Source organism: Dermacentor silvarum, unplaced genomic scaffold (assembly GCF_013339745.2).
Source record: "Dermacentor silvarum isolate Dsil-2018 unplaced genomic scaffold, BIME_Dsil_1.4 Seq196, whole genome shotgun sequence".
Classification (NCBI taxonomy): Eukaryota; Metazoa; Arthropoda; class Arachnida; order Ixodida; family Ixodidae; genus Dermacentor; species Dermacentor silvarum.
In genome coordinates, this window is record NW_023605840.1 from 20,194 (window position 1) to 47,707 (window position 27,514).

At 54.5% G+C, this 27,514-nt stretch overlaps 1 long non-coding RNA gene across 1 annotated transcript; it reads left to right on the forward strand.

Moving 5' to 3' along the window:
* The first annotated feature begins 2,110 nt into the window (after positions 1–2,110).
* On the forward strand, positions 2,111–3,430 carry LOC125941749 (uncharacterized). The gene is made up of 3 exons (XR_007464583.1): positions 2,111–2,155; positions 3,066–3,084; positions 3,392–3,430. It is a non-coding gene; the product is annotated as an uncharacterized LOC125941749 (long non-coding RNA).
* Positions 3,431–27,514: the final 24,084 nt, after the last annotated feature.

Genomic DNA, 27,514 nt, shown 5'->3' on the forward strand with positions numbered 1-27,514 from the left:
TTCGATGGGAACGTACTCCGGTTGAGATGGCAGGTTGCGAAGAAGCATCCAGGTTTCCTCGCTACGGTCGAAGCAGAGGGGCAAAGGGGCGCTGGTCCATAGAAGGGCGGCCTGCAGAAAAATGGCAGTTGCATGACCTTGTTCCGTACGGTGGCGTGCCCCAGCTGGCCGAGAAAGGGTGGCGGAATAAGTAGTAGCTGGGGCGGGGCCGGCCGTGCTGATATGCAGCCAGGTTGCCAGGCGGGAAATGCTTCCGTACCCAGGGACGGAGGCATATTGGTAAGGCGATGATTCGCTTCGGTTTCGATGGGAACGTACTCCGGTTGAGATGGCAGGTTGCGAAGAAGCATCCAGGTTTCCTCGCTACGCTCGAAGCAGAGGGGCAAAGGGGCGATGGCCCATAGAAGGGCGGCCTGCAGAAAAAATGGCAGTTGCATGACCTTGTTCCATACGGTGGCGTGCCCCAGCTGGCCGAGAAGCGGGTGGCGGAATAAGTAGTACTGGGGCGGGGCGGCCGTGCTGATAATGCAGCCCAGGTTGCCAGGCGGGAAATGCTTCCGATACCAGGGACGGAGGCATATTGGTAAGGCGATGATTCGCTTCGGTTTCGATGGGAACGTACTCCGGTTGAGATGGCAGGTTGCGAAGAAGCATCCAGGTTTCCTCGCTACGCTCGAAGCAGAGGGGCAAAGGGGCGATGGTCCATAGAAGAGCGGCCTGCAGAAAAAATGGCAGTTGCATGACCTTGTTCCGTACGGTGGCGTGCCCCAGCTGGCCGAGAAACGGTGGTGGAATCAGTAGTAGCTGGGGCGGGGTGCCGTGCTGATAATGTAGCCAGGTTGCCAGGCGGGAATTGCGTTCGTACCCAGGAACGGAGGCATATTGGTAAGGCGATGATCTGCTTCGATTTGGACGGGAACGTACTCCGGTGGAGATGGCAGGTTGCGAAGAAGCATCTAGCTTTCCTCGCTACGCTCGAAGCAGAGGGCCAAAGGGGCGATGGCCCATAGAAGGGCGGTCTGCAGAAAAAATGGCAGTTGCATGACCTTGTTCCGTACGGTGGCGTGCCCCAGCTGGCCGAGAAACGGTGGCGGAAGAAGTAGTAGCTGGGGCGGGGCGGCCGTGCTGATAATGCAGCCAGGTTGCCAGGCGGGAAATGCGTTCGTACCCAGGAACGGAGGCATATTGGTAAGTCGATGATCCGCTTCGGTTTGGACGGGAACGTACTCCGGTTGAGATGGCAGGTTGCGCAGAAGCATCCAGGCATCCTCGGCACGCTCGAAGCAGAGGGGCGAGGGGGCGATGGCCCATAGAAGGGCGGCCTGCAGGAAAAATTGCAGTTGCATGACCTTGTTCCGTACGGTGGCGTGCCCCAGCTGGCCGAGAAACGGTGGTGGAATCAGTAGTAGCTGGGGCGGGGCGGCCGTGTTGATAATGCAGCCAGGTTGCCAGGCGGGAAATGCGTTCAGTACCCAGAACGGAGGCAATATTGGTAAGTCGATGATCCGCTTCGGTTTGGACGGGAACGTACTCCGGATTGAGATGGCAGGTTGCGAAGAACATCCAGGTTGCCTCGCTACGCTCGAAGCAGAGGGGCAAAGGGGCGATGGTCCATAGAAGGGCAGCCTGCAGAAAAAATGGCAGTTGCATGACCTTGTTCCGTACGGTGCGTGCCCCAGCTGGCCGAGAAACGTGGCGGAATAAGTATTAGCTGGGCGGGGCGGCGCGTGCTGATATGCAGCCAGGTTGTCCAGGCGGGAAATGCGTTCGTACCCAGGAACGGAGGCATATTGGGAAGGCGATGATCTAGCTTCGTTTGGACGGAACGTACTCCGGTTGAGATGGCAGGTTGCGCAGAAAGCATCCAGGCATCCTCGGCACGCTCGAAGCAGAGGGGGCAAGGGGCGATGGCCCATAGAAGGGCAGGCCTGCAAGAAAAAATGGCAGTTGCATGACCTTGTTCCGTACGGTGGCGTGCCCCAGCTGGCCGAGAAACAGTGGCGGAAGAAGTATGTAGCTGGGGCGGGGCGGCCGTGCTGATAATGCAGCCAGGTTGTCAGGCGGGAAATGCGTTCGTACCCAGGAACGGAGGCATATTGGTAAGGCGATGATCTGCTTCGGTTTGGACGGGAACGTACTCCGGTTGAGATGGCAGGTTGCGCAGAAGCATCCAGGCATCCTCGCTACGCTCGAAGCAGAGGGGCAAGGGGGCGATGGCCCATAGAAGGGCGGCCTGCAAGAAAAATTGCAGTTGCATGACCTTGTTCCGTACGGTGGCGTCCCCAGCTGGCCCAGAAACGGTGGTGGAATCAGTAGTAGCTGGGGTGGGGTGGCCGTGCTGATAATGCAGCCAGGTTGCCAGGAAGGGAATGAGTTCGTACCCATGGAACGGAGGCATATTGGTAAGGCGATGATCCGCTTGATTTGGACGGGAACGTACTCCGCTTGATATGGCAGGTTGCAAAGACGCATCCAGGTACCCGCTACGCTCGAAGCAGTCGGGCCAAAGGGGCGATGGCCCAAAGAAGGGCAGCCTACAGGAAAAATGGTTCTGGCATGACCTTGTTCCGTATTGTGGGCCTGCCCCAAGTGACCGAGAAATAGTGCCGGATAAAGAGCAGCTGGGGCGGGGCGGTCGTGCTAATAGTGTAGCCAGGTTTGCCAGGCCGGACATGCGTTCGTGCCCACGGGGGTGCACATTCGTAAGTCATGGTCATTTCGTATGGGACGGGAGGTTATCCGCTTGAGTGGCCACAGGTGGAAAAGAATTATCCAGGTTACTCGCTACGCTCGAATCAGTCGGGCAAAGCGGCGATGGCCCACAGAAGGGCAGCCTGCAGGAGGAAAACTGGCTGTTGCATGACCTTGTTCCGTATTGTGCCTGCCCCAAGTAGCCGAGAAACATGTGCCGGGATAAGTAGCAGCTGTGGCGGGGCCCGGCCGTGCTAACTAGTCAGCCAGGTTGCCTGGCGAGAATGCGTTCGATGCCCAGGAGCGGGGGCACATTCGTAATGTTGATGATCCATTTCAGTTTGGACGGGCAGGTACTCCGCTTGAGTTGGCAGGTTGCAAAGAAGCATCCAGGTTACCTCGCTACTGCTCGGAAGCAGTCGGCAAAGGGGCGATGGCCCACAGAAGGGCAGCCTGCAGGAAAAATGGCTAGTTGCATGACCTTGTTCCGTATCGTGGCCTGCCCCAAGTGACCGAGAAACAGTGCCGGATAAGTAGCAGCTGGGGCGGGGCGGCCGTGCTAATAGTGCAGCCAGGTTTGCCTGGCGAGAAATGCGTTCGTGCCGAGGAGCGGGGGCACATTCGTATGTTTATGATCCATTTCAGTTTGGACCTGGCAGTAACTCCGTCTTGAGTTGGCAGGTTGCAAAGAAGCATCGAGGTTACCTCGCTACGCTCGAAGCAGTCGGGCAAAGGGGCGATGGCCCAAAGAAGGGCAGCCTGCAGGAAAAATGGCTCTTGCATGACCTTGTTCCGTATTGTGGCCTGCCCCAAGTGGCCGAGAAACAGTGCCGGGATAAGTAGCAGCTGGGGCGGGGCGGCCGTGCTAATAGTGCAGCCAGGTTGCCTTGTGGTAAATGCGTTTGTGCCCAGGAGCGGGGGCACATTCGTATGTTGATGATCCATTTCAGTTTGGACGGGCAGGTACTCCGCTTGAGTTGGCAGGTTGCAAAGAAGCATCCAGGTTACCTCGCTACGCTCGAAGCAGTCGGGCAAAGGGGCGATGGCCCACAGAAGGGCAGCCTGCAGGAAAAATGGCAGTTGCATGACCTTGTTCCGTATTGTGGTCTGCCCCAAGTGGCCGAGAAACAGTGCCGGGATAAGTAGCAGCTGGGGCGGGGCGGCCGTGCTAATAGTGCAGCCAGGTTGCTTTGTGGTAAATGCGCTCGTGCCGAGGAGCGGGGGCACATTCGTATGTTGATGATCAGTTTCAGTTTGGATGGGCAGGTACTCCGCTTGAGTTGGCAGGTTGCAAAGAAGCATCCAGGTTACCTCGCTACGCTCGAAGCAGTCGGGCAAAGGGGCGATGGCCCACAGAAGGGCAGCCCTGCAGGAAAAATGGCTCTTGAATGACCTTGTTCCGTATTTTGGCCTGCCCCCAAGTGGACGAGAAACAGTGCCGGGATAAGTAGCAGCTGGGGCGGGGCGGGCCTTGCTAATAGTGCAGCCAGGTTGCTTTGTGGTAAATGCGTTTGTGCCAGGAGCGGGAGCACATTCGTAAGTTGATGATCCATTTCAGTTTGGACGGGCAGGTACTCCGCTTGAGTTGGCAGGTTGCCAAAGAAGCATCCAGGTTACCTCGGCTACGCTCGAAGCAGTCGGCAAGGGGCGATGGCCAACAGAAGGGCAGCCTGCAGGAAAAATGGCTCTGCATGACCTGTTCCGTATCGTGGCCTGCCCCAAGTGGACCGAGAAACAGTGCCGGGATAAGTAGCAGCTGGGGCGGGGCGGCCGTGCTAATAGTGCAGCCAGGTTGCTTGGCGGAAATGCGTTCGTGCCAGGAGCGGGGGCACATTCGATATGTTGATGATCCATTTCAGTTTGGACGGGCAGGTACTCCGCTTGAGTTGGCAGGTTGCAAAGAAGCATCCAGGTTACCTCGCTACGCTCGAAGCAGTCGGGCAAAGGGGCGATGGCCTACAGAAGGGCAGCCTGCAGGAAAAATGGCTGTTGCATGACCTTGTTCCGTATCGTGGCCTGCCCCAAGTGGCCGAGAAACAGTGCCGGAATAAGTAGCAGCTGGGGCGGGGCGGCCGTGCTAATAGTGCAGCCAGGTTGCCTGGCGAGAAATGCGTTCGTGCCCAGGAGCGGGGGCACATTCGTATGTTTATGATCCATTTCAGTTTGGACTGGCAGGTACTCCGCTTGAGATGGCAGGTTGCAAAGAAGCATCCGAGGTTACCTCGCTACGCTCGAAGCAGTCGGGCAAAGGGGCGATGGCCCACAGAAGGGCAGCCTGCAGGAAAAATGGCTGTTGCATGACCTTGTTCCGTATTGTGGCCTGCCCCAAGTGGCCGAGAAACAGTGCCGGGATAAGTAGCAGCTGGGGCGGGGCGGCCGTGCTAATAGTGCAGCCAGGTTGCTTTGTGGTAAATGCGTTTGTGCCCAGGAGCGGGGGCACATTCGTAAGTTGATGATCCATTTCAGTTTGGACGGGCAGGTACTCCGCTTGAGTTGGCAGGTTGCAAAGAAGCATCCAGGTTACCTCGCTACGCTCGAAGCAGTCGGGCAAAGGGGCGATGGCCCAAAGAAGGGCAGCCTGCAGGAAAAATGGCAGTTGCATGACCTTGTTCCGTATTGTGGTCTGCCCCAAGTGGCCGAGAAACAGTGCCGGGATAAGTAGCAGCTGGGGCGGGGCGGCCGTGCTAATAGTGCAGCCAGGTTGCTTTGTGGTAAATGCGCTCGTGCCGAGGAGCGGGGGCACATTCGTATGTTTATGATCCATTTCAGTTTGGACGGGCAGGTACTCCGCTTGAGTTGGCAGGTTGCAAAGAAGCATCCAGGTTACCTCGCTACGCTCGAAGCAGTCGGGCAAAGGGGCGATGGCCCTACAGAAGGGCAGCCTTTAGGAAAAATGACTGTTGCATGACCTTGTTCCGTATCGTGGCCTGCCCCAGGTTGGCGGAGAAAAAGTTCCGGGATAAGTAGCAGCTGGTGCGGGGCGGCCGTGCTGTGAATAGTGCAGCCAGGTTGCCTGGGGAAATGCGTTCGTGCCCAGGAGCGGGGGCACATATTCGTCGTATGTTGATGATCCAATTTCAGTTAGGACGGGCAGGTACTCCGCTTGAGATGGCAGGTTGCAAAAGCATCCAGGTACCTCGCTACGCTCGAAGCAGTCGGGCAAAGGGGCGATGGCCCACAGAAGGCAGCCTTGCATGACGTTCTCCTGAAGCCGAGTGCCGGCAAAGTGGTGCAGCCATGGGCCTTGTTCCGTATTGGCAGGTTGCAAAGACGCATGGCTCGCTACGCTCGCAGTCGGGCAAAGCGGCGACGGCTGTTTTAAAAATGGCAGTTTGCACGACCTATTTTGGCCTGCCAAGTGGCCGAGAAACAGTGCCGGGATAAGTAGCAGCTGGGGCGGGGCGGCCGTGCTAATAGTGCAGCCAGGTTGCCTGGCGAGAAATGCGTTCGTGCCCAGGAGCGGGGGCACATCCGTATGTTGATGATCCATTTCAGTTTGGATGGGCAGGTACTCCGCTTGAGATGGCAGGTTGCAAAGAAGCATCCAGGTTACCTCGCTACGCTCGAAGCAGTCGGGCAAAGGGGCGATGGCCCACAGGAGGGCAGCCTGCAGGAAAAATGGCAGTTGCATGACCTTGTTCCGTATCGTGGCCTGCCCCAAGTGACCGAGAAACAGTGCCGGGATAAGTAGCAGCTGGGGCGGGGCCGCCGTGCTAATAGTGCAGCCAGGTTGCCTGGCGAGAAATGCGTTCGTGCCGAGGAGCGGGGGCACATTCGTATGTTTATGATCCATTTCAGTTTGGACCTGCAGAAACTCCGTTTGAGTTGGCAGGTTGTAAAGAAGCATCGAGGTTACCTCGCTACGCTCGAAGCAGTCGGGCAAAGGGGCGATGGCCCAAAGAAGGGCAGCCTGCAGGAAAAATGGCTCTTGCATGACCTTGTTCCGTATTGTGGCCTGCCCCAAGTGGCCGAGAAACAGTGCCGGGATAAGTAGCAGCTGGGGCGGGGCGGCCGTGCTAATAGTGCAGCCAGGTTGCCAGGCCGGAAATGCGTTCGTGCCCAGGAGTGGGGGCACATTGATATGTTGATGATCAGTTTCAGTTTGGATGGGCAGGTACTCCGCTTGAGTTGGCAGGTTGCAAAGAAGCATCCAGGTTACCTCGCTACGCTCGAAGCAGTCGGGCAAAGGGGCGATGGCCTACAGAAGGGCAGCCTGCAGGAAAAATGGCAGTTGCATGACCTTGTTCCGTATCGTGCCTGCCCCAAGTGGCCGAGAAACAGTGCCGGGATAAGTAGCAGCTGGGGCGGGGCGGCCGTGCTAATAGTGCAGCCAGGTTGCTTGGCGTAAATGCGTTCGTGCCCAGGAGCGGGGGCACATTCGTATGTTGATGATCAGTTTCAGTTTGGATGGGCAGGTACTCCGCTTGAGTTGGCAGGTTGCAAAGAAGCATCCAGGTTACCTCGCTACGCTCGAAGCAGTCGGGCAAAGGGGCGATGGCCTACAGAAGGGCAGCCTGCAGGAAAAATGGCAGTTGCAGTGTGCTAAAGAAGCATCCAGGTTACCTCGCTACGCTCGAAGCAGTCGGGCAAAGGGGCGATGGCCCAAAGAAGGGCAGCCTGCAGGAAAAATGGCTGTTGCATGACCTTGTTCCGTATCGTGGCCTGCCCCAAGTGGCCGAGAAAAAGTTCCGGGATAAGTAGCAGCTGGGGCGGGGCGGCCGTGCTAATAGTGCAGCCAGGTTGCCAGGCCGGAAATGCGTTCGTGCCCAGGAGCGGGGGCACATTCGTATGTTGATGATCCATTTCAGTTGGACGGGCAGGTACTCCGCTTGAGATGGCAGGTTGCAAAGAAGCATCCAGGTTACCTCGCTACGCTCGAAGCAGTCGGGCAAAGGGGCGATGGCCCACAGAAGGGCAGCCTGCAGGAAAAATGGCTGTTGCATGACCTTGTTCCGTATCGTGGCCTGCCCCAAGTGGCCGAGAAACAGTGCCGGGATAAGTAGCAGCTGGGCGGGGCGGCCGTGCTAATAGTGCAGCCAGGTTGCCAGGCCGGAAATGCGTTCGTGCCCAGGAGCGGGGGCACATTCGTATGTTGATGATCCATTTCAGTTTGGACGGGCAGGTACTCCGCTTGAGATGGCAGGTTGCAAAGAAGCATCCAGGTTACCTCGCTACGCTCGAAGCAGTCGGGCAAAGGGGCGATGGCCCACAGAAGGGCAGCCTGCAGGAAAAATGGCTGTTGCATGACCTTGTTCCGTATCGTGGCCTGCCCCAAGTGGCCGAGAAACAGTGCCGGGATAAGTAGCAGCTGGGGCGGGGCGGCCGTGCTAATAGTGCAGCCAGGTTGCCAGGCGGAAATGCGTTCGTGCCCAGGAGCGGGGGCACATTCGTATGTTTATGATCCATTTCAGTTTGGACGGGCAGGTACTCCGCTTGAGATGGCAGGTTGCAAAGAAGCATCCAGGTTACCTCGCTACGCTCGAAGCAGTCGGGCAAAGGGGCGATGGCCCACAGAAGGGCAGCCTGCAGGAAAAATGGCTGTTGCATGACCTTGTTCCGTATCGTGGCCTGCCCCAAGTGGCCGAGAAACAGTGCCGGGATAAGTAGCAGCTGGGGCGGGGCGGCCGTGCTAATAGTGCAGCCAGGTTGCCTTACGGGAAATGCGTTTGTGCCCAGGAGCGGGGGCACATTCGTATGTTGATGATCCATTTCAGTTTGGACGGGCAGGTACTCCGCTTGAGATGGCAGGTTGCAAAGAAGCATCCAGGTTACCTCGCTACGCTCGAAGCAGTCGGGCAAAGGGGCGATGGCCCACAGAAGGGCAGCCTGCAGGAAAAATGGCTCTTGCATGACCTTGTTCCGTATTGTGGCCTGCCCCAAGTGGCCGAGAAACAGTGCCGGGATAAGTAGCAGCTGGGGCGGGGCGGCCGTGCTAATAGTGCAGCCAGGTTGCCAGGCCGGAAATGCGTTCGTGCCGAGGAGCGGGGGCACATTCGTATGTTGATGATCCATTTCAGTTGGACGGGCAGGTACTCCGCTTGAGTTGGCAGGTTGCAAAGAAGCATCCAGGTTACCTCGCTACGCTCGAAGCAGTCGGGCAATGGGGCGATGGTCCACAGAAGGGCAGCCTGCAGAAAAATGGCTGTTGCATGACCTTGTTCCGTATCGTGGCCTGCCCCAAGTGGCCGAGAAACAGTGCCGGGATAAGTAGCAGCTGGGGCGGGGCGGCCGTGCTAATAGTGCAGCCAGGTTGCCAGGCCGGAAATGCGTTCGTGCCCAGGAGCGGGGGCACATTCGTATGTTGATGATCAATTTCAGTTATGGACGGGCAGGTACTCCGCTTGAGATGGCAGGTTGCAAAGAAGCATCCAGGTTACCTCGCTACGCTCGAAGCAGTCGGGCAAAGGGGCGATGGCCCACAGAAGGGCAGCCTGCAGGAAAAATGGCTGTTGCATGACCTTGTTCCGTATTGTGGCCTGCCCCAAGTGGCCGAGAAACAGTGCCGGGATAAGTAGCAGCTGGGGCGGGGCGGCCGTGCTAATAGTGCAGCCAGGTTGCCTTGTGGTAAATGCGTTTGTGCCCAGGAGCGGGGGCACATTCGTAAGTTGATGATCCATTTCAGTTTGGACGGGCAGGTACTCCGCTTGAGTTGGCAGGTTGCAAAGAAGCATCCAGGTTACCTCGCTACGCTCGAAGCAGTCGGCCAAAGGGGCGATGGCCCACAGAAGGGCAGCCTGCAGGAAAAATGGCTCTTGCATGACCTTGTTCCGTATTGTGGCCTGCCCCAAGTGACCGAGAAACAGTGCCGGGATAAGTAGCAGCTGGGGCGGGGCGGCCGTGCTAATAGTGCAGCCAGGTTGCCAGGGCGGAAATGCGTTCGTGCCCAGGAGCGGGGGCACATTCGTAAGTTGATGATCCATTTCAGTTTGGACGGGCAGGTACTCCGCTTGAGTTGGCAGGTTGCAAAGAAGCATCCAGGTTACCTCGCTACGCTCGAAGCAGTCGGGCAAAGGGGCGATGGCCCACAGAAGGGCAGCCTGCAGAAAAATGGCTGTTGCATGACCTTGTTCCGTATTGTGGCCTGCCCCAAGTGGCCGAGAAACAGTGCCGGGATAAGTAGCAGCTGGGCGGGGCGGCCGTGCTAATAGTGCAGCCAGGTTGCCTTACGGGAAATGCGTTTGTGCCCAGGAGTGGGGGCACATTCGTATGTTGATGATCCATTTCAGTTTGGACGGGCAGGTACTCCGCTTGAGTTGGCAGGTTGCAAAGAAGCATCCAGGTTACCTCGCTACGCTCGAAGCAGTCGGCCAAGGGGCGATGGCCCACAGAAGGGCAGCCTGCAGGAAAAATGGCTGTTGCATGACCTTGTTCCGTATTGTGGCCTGCCCCATGCGGCCGAGAAACAGTGCCGGGATAAGTAGCAGCTGGGGCGGGGCGGCCGTGCTAATAGTGCAGCCAGGTTGCCTTACGGGAAATGCGTTTGTGCCCAGGAGCGGGGGCACATTCGTATGTTGATGATCCATTTCAGTTTGGACGGGCAGGTACTCCGCTTGAGTTGGCAGGTTGCAAAGAAGCATCCAGGTTACCTCGCTACGCTCGAAGCAGTCGGCCAAGGGGCGATGGCCTACAGAAGGGCAGCCTGCAGAAAAAATGGCTGTTGCCTGACCTTGTTCCGTATTGTGGCCTGCCCCATGCGGCCGAGAAACAGTGCCGGGATAAGTAGCAGCTGGGGCGGGGCGGCCGTGCTAATAGTGCAGCCAGGTTGCCTAGGCGGAAATGCGTTCGTGCCCAGGAGCGGGGGCACATTCGTAATGTTGATGATCCATTTCAGTTTGGACGGGCAGGTACTCCGCTTGAGTTGGCAGGTTGCAAAGAAGCATCCAGGTTACCTCGCTACGCTCGAAGCAGTCGGCCAAAGGGGCGATGGCCCACAGAAGGGCAGCCTGCAGGAAAAATGGCTGTTGCATGACCTTGTTCCGTATTGTGGCCTGCCCCAAGTGACCGAGAAACAGTGCCGGGATAAGTAGCAGCTGGGCGGGGCGGCCGTGCTAATAGTGCAGCCAGGTTGCCTGTGGTAAATGCGTTTGTGCCCAGGAGCGGGGGCACATTCGTAAGTTGATGATCCATTTCAGTTTGGACGGGCAGGTACTCCGCTTGAGTTGGCAGGTTGCAAAGAAGCATCCAGGTTACCTCGCTACGCTCGAAGCAGTCGGCCAAAGGGGCGATGGCCCACAGAAGGGCAGCCTACAGGAAAAATGGCTCTTGCATGACCTTGTTCCGTATTGTGGCCTGCCCCAAGTGACCGAGAAACAGTGCCGGGATAAGTAGCAGCTGGGGCGGGGCGGCCGTGCTAATAGTGCAGCCAGGTTGCCAGGGCGGAAATGCGTTCGTGCCGACGAGCGGGGGCACATTCGTAAGTTGATGGTCCATTTCAGTATGGATGGGCAGCTACTCCGCTTGAGTTGGCAGGTTGCAAAGAAGCATCCAGGTTACCTCGCTACGCTCGAAGCAGTCGGCCAAAGGGGCGATGGCCCACAGAAGGGCAGCCTGCAGGAAAAATGGCTGTTGCATGACCTTCTTCCGTATCGTGGCCAGCCCCAAGTGGCCGAGAAACAGTGCCGGGATAAGTAGCAGCTGGGACGGGGCGGCCGTGCTAATAGTGCAGCCAGGTTGCCAGGCCGGAAATGCCTTCGTGCCCAGGAGCGGGGGCACATTCGTATGTTGATGATCAATTTCAGTATGGACGGGCAGGTACTCCACTTGAGTTGGCAGGTTGGAAAGAAGCATCCAGGTTACCTCGCTACGCTCGAAGCAGTCGGGCAATGGGGCGATGGTCCACAAAAGGGCAGCCTGCAGGGAAAATGGCTGTTGCATGACCTTGGTCCGTATTGTGGCCTGCCCCAAACAGCCGAGAAACAGTGCCGGGATAAGTAGCAGCTGGGGCGGGACGGCCGGGCTAATAGTGCAGCCAGGTTGCCTGGCGGGAAATGCGTTCGTGCCGAGGAGCGGGGGCACATTCGTAAGTTGATGATCCATTTCAGTTTGGACGGGCAGGTACTCCGCTTGAGATGGCAGGTTGCAAAGACGCATCCAGGTTACCTCGCTACGCTCGAAGCAGTCGGCCAAAGGGGCGATGGCCCACAGAAGGGCAGCCTGCAGGAAAAATGGCTGTTGCATGACCTTCTTCCGTATCGTGGCCTGCCCCAAGTGACCGAGAAACAGTGCCGGGATAAGTAGCAGCTGGGACGGGGCGGCCGTGCTAATAGTGCAGCCAGGTTGCCTTGTGGTAAATGCGTTTGTGCCCAGGAGGGGGGGCACATTCGTAAGTTGATGATCCATTTCAGTTTGGACGGGCAGGTACTCCGCTTGAGTTGGCAGGTTGCAAAGAAGCATCCAGGTTACCTCGCTACGCTCGAAGCAGTCGGCCAAAGGGGCGATGGCCCACAGAAGGGCAGCCTACAGGAAAAATGGCTCTTGCATGACCTTGTTCCGTATTGTGGCCTGCCCCAAGTGACCGAGAAATAGTGCCGGGATAAGTAGCAGCTTGGGCGGGGCGGCCGTGCTAATAGTGCAGCCAGGTTGCCAGGGCGGAAATGCGTTCGTGCCGACGAGCGGGGGCACATTCGTAAGTTGATGGTCCATTTCAGTATGGATGGGCAGGTACTCCGCTTGAGTTGGCAGGTTGCAAAGAAGCATCCAGGTTACCTCGCTACGCTCGAAGCAGTCGGCCAAAGGGGCGATGGCCCACAGAAGGGCAGCCTGCAGGAAAAATGGCTGTTGCATGACCTTCTTCCGTATCGTGGCCTGCCCCAAGTGACCGAGAAACAGTGCCGGAATAAGTAGCAGCTGGGACGGGGCGGCCGTGCTATTAGTGCAGCCAGGTTGCCTTGTGGTAAATGCGTTTGTGCCCAGGAGGGGGGGCACATTCGTAAGTTGATGATCCATTTCAGTTTGGACGGGCAGGTACTCCGCTTGAGTTGGCAGGTTGCAAAGAAGCATCCAGGTTACCTCGCTACGCTCGAAGCAGTCGGCCAAAGGGGCGATGGCCCACAGAAGGGCAGCCTACAGGAAAAATGGCTCTTGCATGACCTTGTTCCGTATTGTGGCCTGCCCCAAGTGACCGAGAAACAGTGCCGGGATAAGTAGCAGCTGGGGCGGGGCGGCCGTGCTAATAGTGCAGCCAGGTTGCCAGGGCGGAAATGCGTTCGTGCCGGCGAGCGGGGGCACATTCGTAAGTTGATGGTCCATTTCAGTATGGATGGGCAGCTACTCCGCTTGAGTTGGCAGGTTGCAAAGAAGCATCCAGGTTACCTCGCTACGCTCGAAGCAGTCGGCCAAAGGGGCGATGGCCCACAGAAGGGCAGCCTGCAGGAAAAATGGCTGTTGCATGACCTTCTTCCGTATCGTGGCCAGCCCCAAGTGGCCGAGAAACAGTGCCGGGATAAGTAGCAGCTGGGACGGGGCGGCCGTGCTAATAGTGCAGCCAGGTTGCCAGGCCGGAAATGCGTTCGTGCCCAGGAGCGGGGGCACATTCGTATGTTGATGATCAATTTCAGTATGGACGGGCAGGTACTCCGCTTGAGTTGGCAGGTTGGAAAGAAGCATCCAGGTTACCTCGCTACGCTCGAAGCAGTCGGGCAATGGGGCGATGGTCCACAAAAGGGCAGCCTACAGGGAAAATGGCTGTTGCATGACCTTGGTCTGTATTGTGGCCTGCCCCAAGTAGCCGAGAAACAGTGCCGGGATAAGTAGCAGCTGGGGCGGGGCGGCCGTGCTAATAGTGCAGCCAGGTTGCCAGGCCGGAAATGCGTTCGTGCCCAGGAGCGGGGGCACATTCGTATGTTGATGATCAATTTTAGTTTGGACGGGCAGGTACTCCGCTTGAGATGGCAGGTTACAAAGACGCATCCAGGTTACCTCGCTACGCTCGAAGCAGTCGGCCAAAGGGGCGATGGCCCACAGAAGGGCAGCCTGCAGGAAAAATGGCTGTTGCATGACCTTGTTCCGTATCGAGGCCTGCCCCAAGTGGCCGAGAAACAGTGCCGGAGTAAGTAGCAGCTGGGACGGGGCGGCCGTGCTAATAGTGTAGCCAGGTTGCCAGGCCGGAAATGCGTTCGTGCCCAGGAGCGGGGGCACATTCGTATGTTGATGATCAATTTTAGTTTGGACGGGCAGGTACTCCGCTTGAGATGGCAGGTTACAAAGACGCATCCAGGTTACCTCGCTACGCTCGAAGCAGTCGGCCAAAGGGGCGATGGCCCACAGAAGGGCAGCCTGCAGGAAAAATGGCTGTTGCATGACCTTGTTCCGTATCGTGGCCTGCCCCAAGTGGCCGAGAAACAGTGCCGGAGTAAGTAGCAGCTGGGACGGGGCGGCCGTGCTAATAGTACAGCCAGGTTGCCAGGCCGGAAATGCGTTCGTGCCCAGGAGCGGGGGCACATTCGTATGTTGATGATCAATTTTAGTTTGGACGGGCAGGTACTCCGCTTGAGATGGCAGGTTGCAAAGACGCATCCAGGTTACCTCGCTACGCTCGAAGCAGTCGGGCAAAGGGGCGATGGCCCAAAGAAGGGCAGCCTACAGGAAAAATGGTTCTTGCATGACCTTGTTCCGTATTGTGGCCTGCCCCAAGTGACCGAGAAATAGTGCCGGGATAAGTAGCAGCTGGGGCGGGGCGGCCGTGCTAATAGTGTAGCCAGGTTGCCAGGCCGGAAATGCGTTCGTGCCCACGAGCGGGGGCACATTCGTAAGTTCATGGTCCATTTCAGTATGGACGGGCAGGTACTCCGCTTGAGTTGGCAGGTTGGAAAGAAGTATCCAGGTTACCTCGCTACGCTCGAAGCAGTCGGGCAAAGCGGCGATGGCCCACAGAAGGGCAGCCTGCAGGGAAAATGGCTGTTGCATGACCTTGGTCCGTATTGTGGCCTGCCCCAAGTAGCCGAGAAACAGTGCCGGGATAAGTAGCAGCTGTGGCGGGACGGCCGTGCTAATAGTTCAGCCAGGTTGCCTGGCGGGAAATGCGTTCGTGCCCAGGAGCGGGGGCACATCCGTATGTTGATGATCCATTTCAGTTTGCATGGGCAGGTACTCCGCTTGAGATGGCACGTTGCAAAGAAGCATCCAGGTTACCTCGCTACGGTCGAAGCAGTAGGGCAAAGAGCGATGGCCTCCAGAAGGGCGGCCTGCAGAAAAAATGGCTGTTGTATGACCTTGTTCCGTACGGTGGCCTGCTCCAAGTGACCGAGAAACAGTGCCGGGATAAGTTGCAGCTGGGGTGGGGCGGCCGTGCTAATAGTGCAGCCAGGTTGCCAGGCCGGAAATGCGTTCGTGCACAGGTGCGGGGGCACATTCGTATGTTGATGATCAATTTCAGTTTGGACGGACGGGTACTCCGCTTGAGATGGCAGGTTGCAAAGACGCATCCAGGTTACCTGGCTACGCTCGAAGCAGTCGGGCAAAGGGGCGATGGCCCACAGAAGCGCGGCCTGTTAGAAAAATGGCAGTTGCACGACCTTTTTCGGTGCAGTGGCGTGCCCAAGCTGTCGGAGGAACAATTCCGGGATAAGTAGCAGCTGGGGCGGGGCGGCCATGCTAATAGTGCAGCCAGGTTGCCAGGCCGGAAATGCGTTCGTGCCCAGGAGCGGGGGCACATTCGTATGTTGATAATCAATTTCAGTTAGGACGGGCAGGTACTCCGCGTGAGTTGGCAGATTGGAAAGAAGCATCCAGGTTACCTCACTACGCTCGAAGCAGTCGGGCAAAGGGGCGATGGCCCACAGAAAGCAGCCTGCAGGAAAAATGACTTCCGCCGCATTGTCCGTGGCTTCGCGACTATCGCAGCTCCTCTTCATAAAGTCCTGACCACGACCACACCCTTTACCTGGACGGATGAATGTGAAGCCGCCTTTGAGACCCTCAAGCGATGCCTCACATCAGGACCAGTGCTTCGTCACTTTGATCCCACAGCCTCCACTATCCTCCACACTTACGCAAGTGGGCATGGAATAGGCGCTGTCCTGCTGCAGCGGAACCACGCGTCTGACGAGCAAGTCGTGGCCTACGCGAGTCGTACTTGTAGCGCCCACCGACGACTACATACTCTTTGTCCTGCTGAGCGAAACTATACTATCACCGAACAAGAATACCTCGCCATCGTATGGTCCATACAAAAGTTTCGCCCCTATTTATATGGCCGCCAATTCACAATTGTGACTGACCACCATGCTCTATGTTGGTTGTCCTCCCTGAAGAATTTGTCCGGACGCCTCGGCCGTTGGGTTCTGCGTTTGCAGGAGTACGACTACACTGTCACATATAGGTCTGGCAGGCAACATAAAGATGCTGACGCTTTGTCTCGGTGCCCGCTGTCGCCACATGCCCCTGTCTCACCTTTCCTCCGTTCGGCACCGCCCAGCCAACCGACCACAACCATGGCCCCGGTACGGTTCGTGACCTCGGTCGACGTTCTGTCCTCAAAAGACCTCGCTTCCCTGCAACGGGCAGATACGTACTGCCGCACAATTATCGACCGGCTCACTGGCTTATCCCGTCCTCCCAACAGCCGCTTAAGACGACAACTGGCACGGTTTAAACTTCATGATGGCTCATTATTGCGGCGTTTAAACTTCATGATGGCTCATTATTGCGGCAAGTTTACCACCCTACCGGTCAACGATGGGTCCCAGTCGTCCCTCGCTCACTTCGACTGCAAATTTTACAAGCTTTTCACGACGGCGCAACGGCTGGCCACTTAGGATTTCATAAAACCTACGACCGCATTAAGATTCGCCGTTTATGGCCTGGCCTGTCTACTAGTGTTGCCAAGTATGTCAGTTCGTGTGCTTCATGCCAACATCGAAAACGTTCGACCTCTCCTCCCGCCGGCCCTTTACAACCATTGCCGTGCCCGTCCGTTCCCTTTGAATTCGTGGGCATCGCCTTATACGGACCCCTTCCGCTTACACCCGCGGGTCACCGCTGGATTGTCACCGCCGTGGACCATCTCACTCGCTACGCTGAGACGGCATCTCTTCCTTCTGGTGCGGCCTCTGAGGTCGCCGAATTTGTCCTACAAGCCATTATTTTGCGCCACGGTGCGCCTCGTGTTCTTCTAAATGACCGTGGCAAGACATTTCTTTCTCATGTTCTTGCTCAAGTCCTGCAAGCCTCAAACACCATTCATAAGACCACCTCTGCATACTATCCCCAGACCAACGGTCTTACCGAGCGTTTCCATCGCACTCTGTCCGACATGATCTCCATGTACGTGAAACCCGACCACACAAACTAGGACACTATACTTCCTTTCGTCACGTTTGCATATAATACTGCCGTTCAACGCACAACAAACTACAGCCCCTTTTTCCTCGTGTACGGCCGTGCACCGTCTTTTGTTTTGGACATCAGCTTTCTCTCTACGCCTTCTGTTCCATCCACATCTCTACCAGAGGAGTTCGCCGCCCGCGTTGCCCACTGCCGCGAAATTGCGCGCGCCCACACCGCGACCATTCAGGACAAGAGGAACGTCCGTTGTGATACGACCCGTCGTGTCATTTCGTTCCGACCAGGCGATGAAGTGCTCCTGTGGACACCTGTTCGAGTGCCAGGGCTCTGTGAAAAATTTCTTCACAGGTATCGCGGCCCATATACCCTGCTTGAACGAACATCTGCCGTGAACTATCGCGTAGCTCCTGTTACCTCGGTTACTGACCGCCATTGCCGCAGCACTGAAATTGTTCACATCTCTCGCCTGAAGGCGTATCTTTGGCGTTCCGACCGTTTCTGACTCGCTGCCTTGCCGGCCGCTTTCGTGAGGGGGGGAAGTTAGTGTGAGCGCTAACTGTACAGTTCGTGATCGTCTTTATGTGTATATACCCATCCTCATAATCATCATCATTTTGTCGGGTTGGCACTGCGTGACAATATAGAAGAGCTCTGCCTTCGTCCCGGGCGTCGTCTCACAATATATATATATATATATATATATATATATATATATTGTAGCAAAGAGAGACGCTAGTGGGTCCGGCTCTAGAGGGACCAGACGCTAGTGGGTCCAGCGCTTTTGCTCGCTACGGCGCTCGGGCTTGAAAGCTGTGCCTCGTTTGACTGTCGACGCTGCGCTGCTCCTATCTCTAATAAACCCTTTACAATTGGTGGAGCATGCTGCGCCCTCAAAACCTGCACGCTGGAACTTCGATCCCTCACCGTACCTTCGACAATGCCTGAAGAATCCTCCCAACAAGTGCCTCCCCCTGCACCGGCACCGTGCTCTGGTGTGCCTCGCCACGGGGACCCTGCTATCTTCACAGGCGCTGATGACACCGACGTTGAGGATTGGCTAATGACCTACGAGCGGGTAAGCGTCCACAATAAATGGGACGAAGTGGCTAAGCTCAGCAACGTGCTCTTCTACCTCGCGGGTGTGGCCAACTTATGGTACAACAACCACAAAACGTATTTTCTGACGTGGTCCGACTTCAAGACGTCTTTTGTGGATGTTTTTGGTCGCCCTGCTGTTCGTAAGCTGCGCGCCGAACAGCGTTTGCGGGAACGAGCTCAGCAAGTCGGTGAATCCTTCACAAGCTACATCGAAGACATCTTGGACTTATGCAGGAAAGTCAACGCGACCATGTCGGAGTCAGATGAGATTAGGAATGTTATGAAAGGCATAGAAGACGATGCCTTCAACATGCTGCTTGCCAAAACTCCTCGCACTGTGGCAGAGATTATACTGTGCCAAAGTTACGAGGAGCTACGTAGGCAGCGGTCATTCACCCGTCTTCCTACATCGCGCGACGAACACCTCGCTGGCTTGACGGCCATTCCTGATCCGGCAGCGTTGATGGCGGAAATGAAGGTGTTCGTGCGCGAGGAAATCGCACGCCAGCTCTCCTTGATGTCCTTTGCACAAGCGCAACCCGTACAAGAGCCCACGTCGAGTTTCGAGCCCCCGCTCCGCCGCGTCATTGCGCACGAACTCAACGAGGTTTTGCCTGAGCGCCACCAACATGTTCCTGCGGCCGCACCTCTCCGCTACGCTGAACTCGTCGCCAGGCCCCAACAGATCCCTCCGGCTGCACCACTCAGCTACGCGGAAATTGTCGCTAGGCCCCACCCCTTTCCTCAAGGTGGGCCTCTCACTTACGCCGACGTCTTGGCTCTGCCCCGACCACAGCCCGCCATGCCACCATATCACCAGCCGCCCCGCACAGCGCGTCCTCCTACATGGACGGCACCCACCACAGCGAATCGGTGGCGTACGTCTCACAACCGGCCTATCTGTGTTGCGTGCGGCTGCGCAGGCCACGTCGCTCACTACTGTAATCGCGTGCAGTCGCCTAGCGCTACAACATATGCGCCAAGTCGTATGGTCGGTTCTCCCCGCCCATATTACGACGACCCTTCGGCATCGTCACCTACGTGCCGCCCAATGCCCAATACCCGCCGCTCACCTTCTCCACGCTGACGCTCGCTATCACCGATGCGGCCTCGTCCCGCAGCTCGTGAAGAGGAAAACTAATCGTCGCAGTCCACGAGGCAAGGGCTGCGACGCCGGCGAAACGCGAAAGTCCTCAGGATAGCCCGACGAATGTGATAGACGTGTTTGTTGATGGTGTTCCCACATCTGCACTCGTGGACACCGGCGCCCCCGTATCAGTTATGGACGAAAAACTTTATCGCTTGATTCGGAAAGTTACGATGCCCGCTACTGGACTGTCCCTCCGCACAGCCGGCGCACAGCGTATTCACCCGTTAGCGGCATGCACAGCTCGTGTTATTGCGGACGTTGTATACGCCATCGAATTTATTGTAATTTCGTCGTGCTCCCATGACGTTATCCTCGGCTGGGATTTTCTCTCCCGCCACAATTCCATCATTCATTGCTCATGGGCCGAACTCGAACTGTCGCCACTCTCAGATTTGACGCTCGCCGACAATGCTTCACTTCCGAACAAACTACTCGTCAGACACGACACCACCGTTCCTCCCAACTCGTCAGTGGTTGTCTCTATGTACTGCAGCAGCCTCTCCGACGCCGTGGCACTACTTTCTCCGTCTGGCCACTTTTTCACTCGAAAAGGTCTACTGCTACCTTTTGCGACGGTGAACACTACACAGGGCTCTACTGTTATATTTATTTGTAACCCGTTCCCGTACCCTGGGTTGCTACTCCAAGGAGAATGTCTGGGCAGTGTCGAAGCTATCGCAGACGTACAAACTACGGACGTTCCCGAAGACCCATACTGTGCCCGTTACAGTACGCTCGGCTCGATTTCTACGTCTGGCCCATTGCCTATCGTTGTGCTTGAGTCTTCTATTGCCGATGACCTTGCACCGGGCCAGCGATCACAGCTTCTGTGCCTCCTACAAGAATTTCGTGCTTCTTTCGACATCGGGCAACCTTCCCTGTGCCGGACGTCAACTGTTACGCACCACATCGATACTGGCTCCCAATCGCCATTGCGGCAATGCCCATATCGTGTATCGACTACTGATCGTCGCGTGATTAATGAACAAGTGGCCGATGTGCTCTGCCGCGATGTGATCCGACCTTCCCACAGTCCATGGGCATCTCCCGTCGTCCTTGTTACGAAGAAAGACGGTTCTGTACGGTTTTGTGTACTCTATCGGCGCCTCATCAAGATCACTCGTAAGGACGTTTACCCGCTCCCGCGAATCGACGACGCTATCGACAGCCTGCAAGGAGCAGAATTTTTTTCATCTCTCGATCTGCGCTCAGGGTATTGGCAAGTACCTATGGCAGATGACGATCGACCGAAGACAGCCTTTGTCACGCCCGACGGCTTATACGAATTTAACGTCATGCCGTTTGGAATTTGCAATGCGCCAGCAACATTTGAGCGCATGATGGATACCGTTCTGCGCGGCTTGAAATGGCACACGTGCTTGTGCTACCTTGACGACGTCGTTGTTTTTTCTCCGGACTTCTCCACGCACGTTCAACGCCTCCGGCGTGTCTTGACATGTTTGCGAAACGCCGGCCTACAACTAAACTTAAAGAAGTGCCGATTTGCAGCGCGGCAGCTGACGATACTGGGTTACGTCGTTTCCAAGGATGGAATTCTCCCCGATCCAGCCAAGCTTCGTGCCGTCGCCGAATTCCCTAAACCTACGTCCATCAAAGAACTGCGAAGTTTCGTAGGTTTGTGTTCCTACTTCCGACGCTTCATTCGCAATTTCGCCGCCATCATATCACCTCTAACGAAGCTCCTTCGAAGCAACGGACCCCTTCATTCGTGATCGTCAGAGTGCGAGGAAGCGTTCGCAAATCTCTGTCGTTTGCTGACGACTCCCCCAATTTTGCGCCACTACGACCCGACGGCCCCTACAGAGGTACACACAGATGCCAGCGGTGTTGGCCTCGGCGCTGTCCTTGCGCAGCGCAAACCTGGCTTTCCTGAATATGTCGTGGCCTATGCCAGTCGCACCCTTACGAAAGCCGAAACCAATTACACTGTCACGGTAAAAGAATGTCTGGCGATCATCTGGGCTCTTACTAAGCTCCGGCCTCATTTGTATGGCCGCCCATTTGATGTCGTCACGGACCACCACGCACTATGTTGGCTGTCATCGTTGAAGGATCCTTCAGGTCGTCTTGCCCGCTGGGCACTTCGCCTGCAGGACTACGATATCCGCGTGCTGTACCGCAACGGACGCCAACATTCTGACGCCGACGCCCTATCACGCTCTCCCTTGCCTGACGACAATACCTGCTGCTCACTATCCCAGCTCGCTGTTTCTTCAATCAACCTTGAGACTATCGTTTCCGAGCAGCGCAAGGACCCGTGGATTGCTTCGATTATAGACTTGCTTGCTGACCCATCACCACAGTCAACCACTCGCACGTTGCGTCGTCAGGCTCGTCATTTCGCGGTTCGCGACAACCTGCTTCACCGACGCAGTTATACCGTAAACGGCCGCCAGTGGTTGTTAGCAGTTCCTCGCAGTCTGCGCTCCGAAATCTGCGCATCCTTTCACGTCAATCCACAGTGCGCACACTCGGGAGTTTTCAAAACCTACCAGCGCCTTCGACAGCGCTACTACTGGCGAGGAATGTGCAAGTACGTTCAACGGTTCGTTCGCTCTTGCCCCGACTGCCAGCGCCGAAAATCTTCACCCCAGCTCTCGCCGGCTGGTCTGCAGCCTCTACCCTGCCCTACCCGGCCGTTCGGGCGCGTTGGAATTGATTTGTATGGGCCACTTCTCGTAACGTCGGCTGGTAACCGCTGGGCCATTGTGGCAGTAGATCACCTCACACGATACGCCGAAACAGCCACTCTCCCAGCAGCTACAGCGCGTGATGTTGCCTCATTCCCGCTTCGCCGATTCATCCTGCGGCATGGTCCACCCAAGGAATTGCTCAGTGATCGCGGACGTGTCTTCCTGTCGGAAGTGGTTGAAGCCATTCTTAAAAAGTGCCACGTTATTCATCGCACAACTACGGCGTACCACCCCCAAACCAATGGCCTCACAGAACGCTTCAATCGCACGCTCGGCGACATGCTTTCCATGTACGTCGCCTCCGACCACACGAACTGGGACGCCATTCTGCCCTTCGTCACCTACGCGTACAACACCGCTACTCAGAGCACCACTGGCTTTTCGCCCTTTTTCTTACTATACGGTCGGCACCCGTCGCACACCATCGACACAATTTTACCTTACCGGCCGGATGAATCCGAGGGCTCGCCTATTTCTGCCACCGCAAGGCATGCAGAGGAATGCCGTGACCTCGCACGTGCGTTTACTTCCAACGACCAAGAGCGCCGGAAGAGCACTCGCGGCGACTCCACTTCCGCGGTCACCTTGCTTCCTGACGCGCTTGTGTGGCTCTCTGTCCTGTTCACCGCCCCTGGCCTCTCATCGAAACTACTCCCGAAGTATGAAGGCCCTTACTGCATCGTCTAACGCGCATCTCCCGTGAATTTTGTCATCGAACCAGTTGAACCGTCTTCGGACCAGCGCCGTCGTTGACGAGACATTGTCCACGTCGACCGCCTCAAGCCATACTAAGATCCTGTCATCGTGACCAGCTGTTAGGTCGCCAGACGGCTCCCTTATCACTCCCGGGGTAATTGTAGCGAAGAGAGACGCTAGTGTGTCCGGCTCAAGTGGGCCCAGACGCTAGTGGGTCCAGCGCTTTTGCTCGCAACGGCGCTCGTGCTTGAAAGCTGTGCCTCGTTTGACTGTCGACGCTGCACTGCTCCGATCTCTAATAAACCCTTTACAACATATATATATATATATATATATATATATATATATATTATATATATTTATACATAGTTCAAAAAATAGAAGCACGTAGGAAAAACATAAGACTTTACTGACGTTTCGGCCGGGTTACTCTTTAGTTCACTGATTTATATATATATATATATATATATATATATATATATATATAAACGCCGAGCGCGCGAACTCGGGCAAAACGCCGACTGCGTCGACAACAGTTCTGCGCATTGCTGGTGCTGCTGCATGTCTAAGTTTATACGGCCGATAAAAATACTATCCCTACTCCGCATAGCTCTCAACAAATTTGCTATCGCAATTGATGCTTCGTCTTTCGGGTGCAACTGCGACATTTTTTTAAATGTAGCGGCCGTGGTTCGGCCAACCACTGCGGGCATTAGTCTTGCGCGTTCTGCGCACGGCTCTATAGACCCTTTCTGTTACAAACAGAGCTCCCAATAAATGTTAGCTCAAATTTTGTACCAGCCTATAACTCTATAGAAATTTCCTGCTGGCACCAGTTTTGCTGCAGAGTAATACTTTTGGTTAAATGAGTTTTGCTGCCAAGTACCCTTAGACAGCTACATACATGAGCTCGACGCATGGGGCACTTTTCTTATATTTCAACACTTCAAGAAGTATATTCTGAGACAAAATACTTCTTTTTCCTTGACTGACAAAAATGCACGACCGGAAGTTTTCTAGGGTCATGAATGCACTGCTGCCACAGCGTAGATAAAAAAAATGAGCAGTGGCTTCATCATCATCATCATCAGCGTATATTTAATTTCACTGCAGGACGAAGGCCTCTCCCTGCGATCTCCAATTACCCCTGTCTTGCGCTAACGTATTCGAACTTGCGCCTGCATATTTCCTAACTTCATCATCCAATCTGGTTTTCTTCCCTCCTCGACTGCGCTTCCCTACTCTTGGTATCCATTCTGTAACCATAATGGTCCACTGGTTATCCATCCTACACATTACATGGCCTGCCCAGCTCCATTTCTTCCGCTTAATGTCAACTAGAATATCGGCTATCCCCGTTTGTTCTCTGATCCACACCGCTCTCTTTCTGTCTCTAAACGTTAGTCCTAAGATTTTTCGTTGCATCGCTCTTTGTGCGGCGCTTAACTTGTTCTCGAGCTTCTTTGTTAACCTCCAAGTTTCTGCCCCATATGTTAACAGCGGTAGAATGCAATGATTGTACACTTTTCTTTTCAACGACAGTGGTAAGTTCCCAGTCAGGATTTGGCAATGCCAGCCATATGCACTCGAACCCAATTTTATTCTTCTGCAAATTTCTTTCTTGTGGTAAGGGTCCCCTGTGAGTAATTGACCTAGATAAACGTACTCCTTTACAGACGCAAAAAGGCTGACTGGCGATCCTGAATTCTTGTTCCCTTGCCAGGCTATTGAACATTATCTTTGTCTTCTGCATATTCATCTTCCACCCAATTCTTACACTTTCTCGATTAAGGTCCTCAATCATTTGTTGTAATTCGTCTCCATTGTTGCTGAATAAGACAACGTCATCTGCAAACCGAAGGTTGCTTAGATATTCGCCGTTGATCCTCACTCCTAAGCCTTCCCAGTCTAAGAGCTTGAATACTTCTTCTAAGCATGCAGTGAATGGCATTGGAGAAATTGTGTCTCCTTGCCTGACCCCTTTCTTGATAGGTAACTTTCTACTTTTCTTGTCCAGAATCAAGGTAGCTTTGGAATCCTTGCAGATATTTGCTAAGATATTCACGTATGCCTTCTGTACCCCTTGATTACGCGATGCCTCTATTACTGCTGGTATCTCTACTGAATCAAATGCCTTTTCATAATCTATGAAAGCCATATAGAGAGGTTGATTGTACTCCGCAGATTTCTCGATTACCTTATTTATGACATGGATATGATCCATCGTAGAATATCTCTTCCTGAAGCCAGCCTGTTCTCTCGGTTGGCTGAAGTCAAGTGTTGCCCTGATTCTATTGGAAATTGTCTTGGTGAATATTTTATATAATACTGAAAGCAAGCTAATGGGTCTGTAATTCTTCAATTCTTTAACGTCTCCCTTCTTATGGATTAGTATAATGTTGGCGTTCTTCCAGCTCTCTGGTACACTTGAAGTTGTGAGGCATTGCGTGTAAAGGGCCGCAAGCTTTTCAAACATAATATCTCCTCCATCTTTGATTAAATCTGCTGTTATTCCATCTTCTACAGCCGCCTTTCCCCTGGTCATGTCACTTAAGGCCCTTCTAACTTCATCGCTAGTTATATAAGGAGCTTCTGTATCGGGTTCATCACTATTTCGAATGAAAGTAGCTTGGTTGTTTTGGGAACTGTACAGGTCAGTATAGGATTCTTCCGCTGCTTTTACTATGTCATCTAACTTGCTGATGATATTACCATGCTTATCTTTCAGTGCATACAGTGCCTCTTTCAGTGCCTTGTCCTATGCCAAGCTTTCTTCTAACTGATTTCATGCTGCGTCGATATTTTACGGCTTCCTCAGTCTTTCCCACGTTATAATTTCGAATATCCTTTTCTTTCTTCTTGTTGATACGTTTTGACAGTTCAGCGGATTCTATCTGATCTCTTGAGTTGGACACTTTTATGTTTTGTCGTTTCTTTATTAGGTCTTTTGTTACCTGGGAGAGCTGACCTAATTGTTGCCTTGGTACTTCACCTCCCACTTAAATTCCTCATTTTGATATGAGCCTAGTTACGGTTTCATTTATTACCTCTATGTTATCTTCTTCTTCCTGTTCTAAAGCTTCATATTTGCTTGCGAGCGCCAACCTGAATTGGTATACTTTTGCCCTTACTGCGTCTAGGTTGGCCTGTTTCTTCTTGACTAATTTCACTCATTCTCTCTTGAAATTGAGAGAAATTCTAGACCTCGCTAACCTATGGTCACTACACTTTACCCTACCTAACACTTCTACGTCCTCCACTATGCTTGCATCGGCAGAGAGTATGAAATATATTTCATTCCTTGTTTCTCCATTAGTGCTTTTGCAGGTCCGCTTCCTGTTGCTGCTCTTCCTGAAAAATGAATGCATTATTCGGATCCTATTCCTTTCCGCGCATTCTACCAACATCTCTCCTCTTGCATTCCTAGAATCGATGCCGTAGTTGCCAATTGCTTGCTCACCAACCTACTTTTTCCCCACTTTTGCATTGAAGTCACCCATGACTATAGTATACTGACTAACGGCCACGTCCTCTGCTACAGAGGACCTTTCTCATTGCTAAGTCAACATCTTCATAAAACTGTTCTATTTCTTCATCATCGTGACTGGAGGTTGGGGCGTAGGCTTGTACTACTTTCATTTTTTAGCTCCTATTCAGCTTTATTACGACGACTGCTACCCTCTCAATATTGCCCACTATGCTGTTATAGACTAGAAATCCAACCCCTGATTCTCTCTTATCTGGAAGACCTCTGTAGCAGAGGACGTGGCCGTTAGTCAGCACTGTGTAAGCCTCACCAGTTCTTCTAACCTCACTAAGGCCAATAATATCGCAGGGAATGCCTGATAATTCCTCAAATAGTCCTGCTAAGCTAGCCTCACTCGACAGGGTGCGCGTGTTGAACGTTGCGAGGTTCAGTTTCCATTGGCGGCCTGTCCGCACCCAGAGATTCTTAGCACCCTCTGCCACGTCGCAGATCTGACGGCCGCCTTGGTCAGGTGCTCCGCAGCCAATGGGGACTGAGGGTCGTAGGTTAATTGTCGGAGTCATGAGGGAGGTAGTGGCCGAATACTGCACCAGGGAGGCCAATTCCTGTTCTGGTGAGGGAGTGACTTTTATGAATCTTGGTGGCCCTGCCTAGTCTGGTTGCACCTGAACTAATATAGCCCCACTAGCTTTCGGCAATATGTTTTTTGCTGGCGTCAGGCACCACTCCATGCCTGAAAATGTAGTGGACTGGAGTAGGATTCGAACTTACGACATTCAGATTTGAAGTCGGGTGTTCTACCTCTGCTCCACGCCGCCACAGCAGTGGCTTAGCTCGGCTATATATGCCAGGATATACGTAGCGTGAGTGAATGTTCAGCTGGTTATTCTTAGCTTTCCTGGTTGTCTAGGATTAGCTTGATTATCATGCTTACTGCTGCTTCAATGACACACACAGGGTATACGCATTATGTGACGCATGTATATATATATATATATATATATATATATATTTTTTTTTTGCTCAACATCTGGTTGCTTTTCTATTGCCACAAAGACGGTTCGGTGGTCAGTGTAATAACACGCTGCCGTATCTAAGGCCCCAACGCAGTATTTTGAATTGATTGTATGTCTGTGATACGCAAGATCAATGGTGTTTACCCATTGGGTCGTCTGTACAATTAGAACACTGGCTAAGTCCAGGTTAAAGGTGTCCTTCTAAGGAACACCAAGAGAGTCTGTAGCACGATTGAAGTCACCAGCCACCACACACAGTTCACTTGCCGCACGACTAGGTATAGACGTAGCCACTGCGTCTATAGTGTCTTTAACTTAATTGTTAGGTGACACGTACACGGCTTCGATGACCACACCACTTTCGTCAAACTGAACGGCA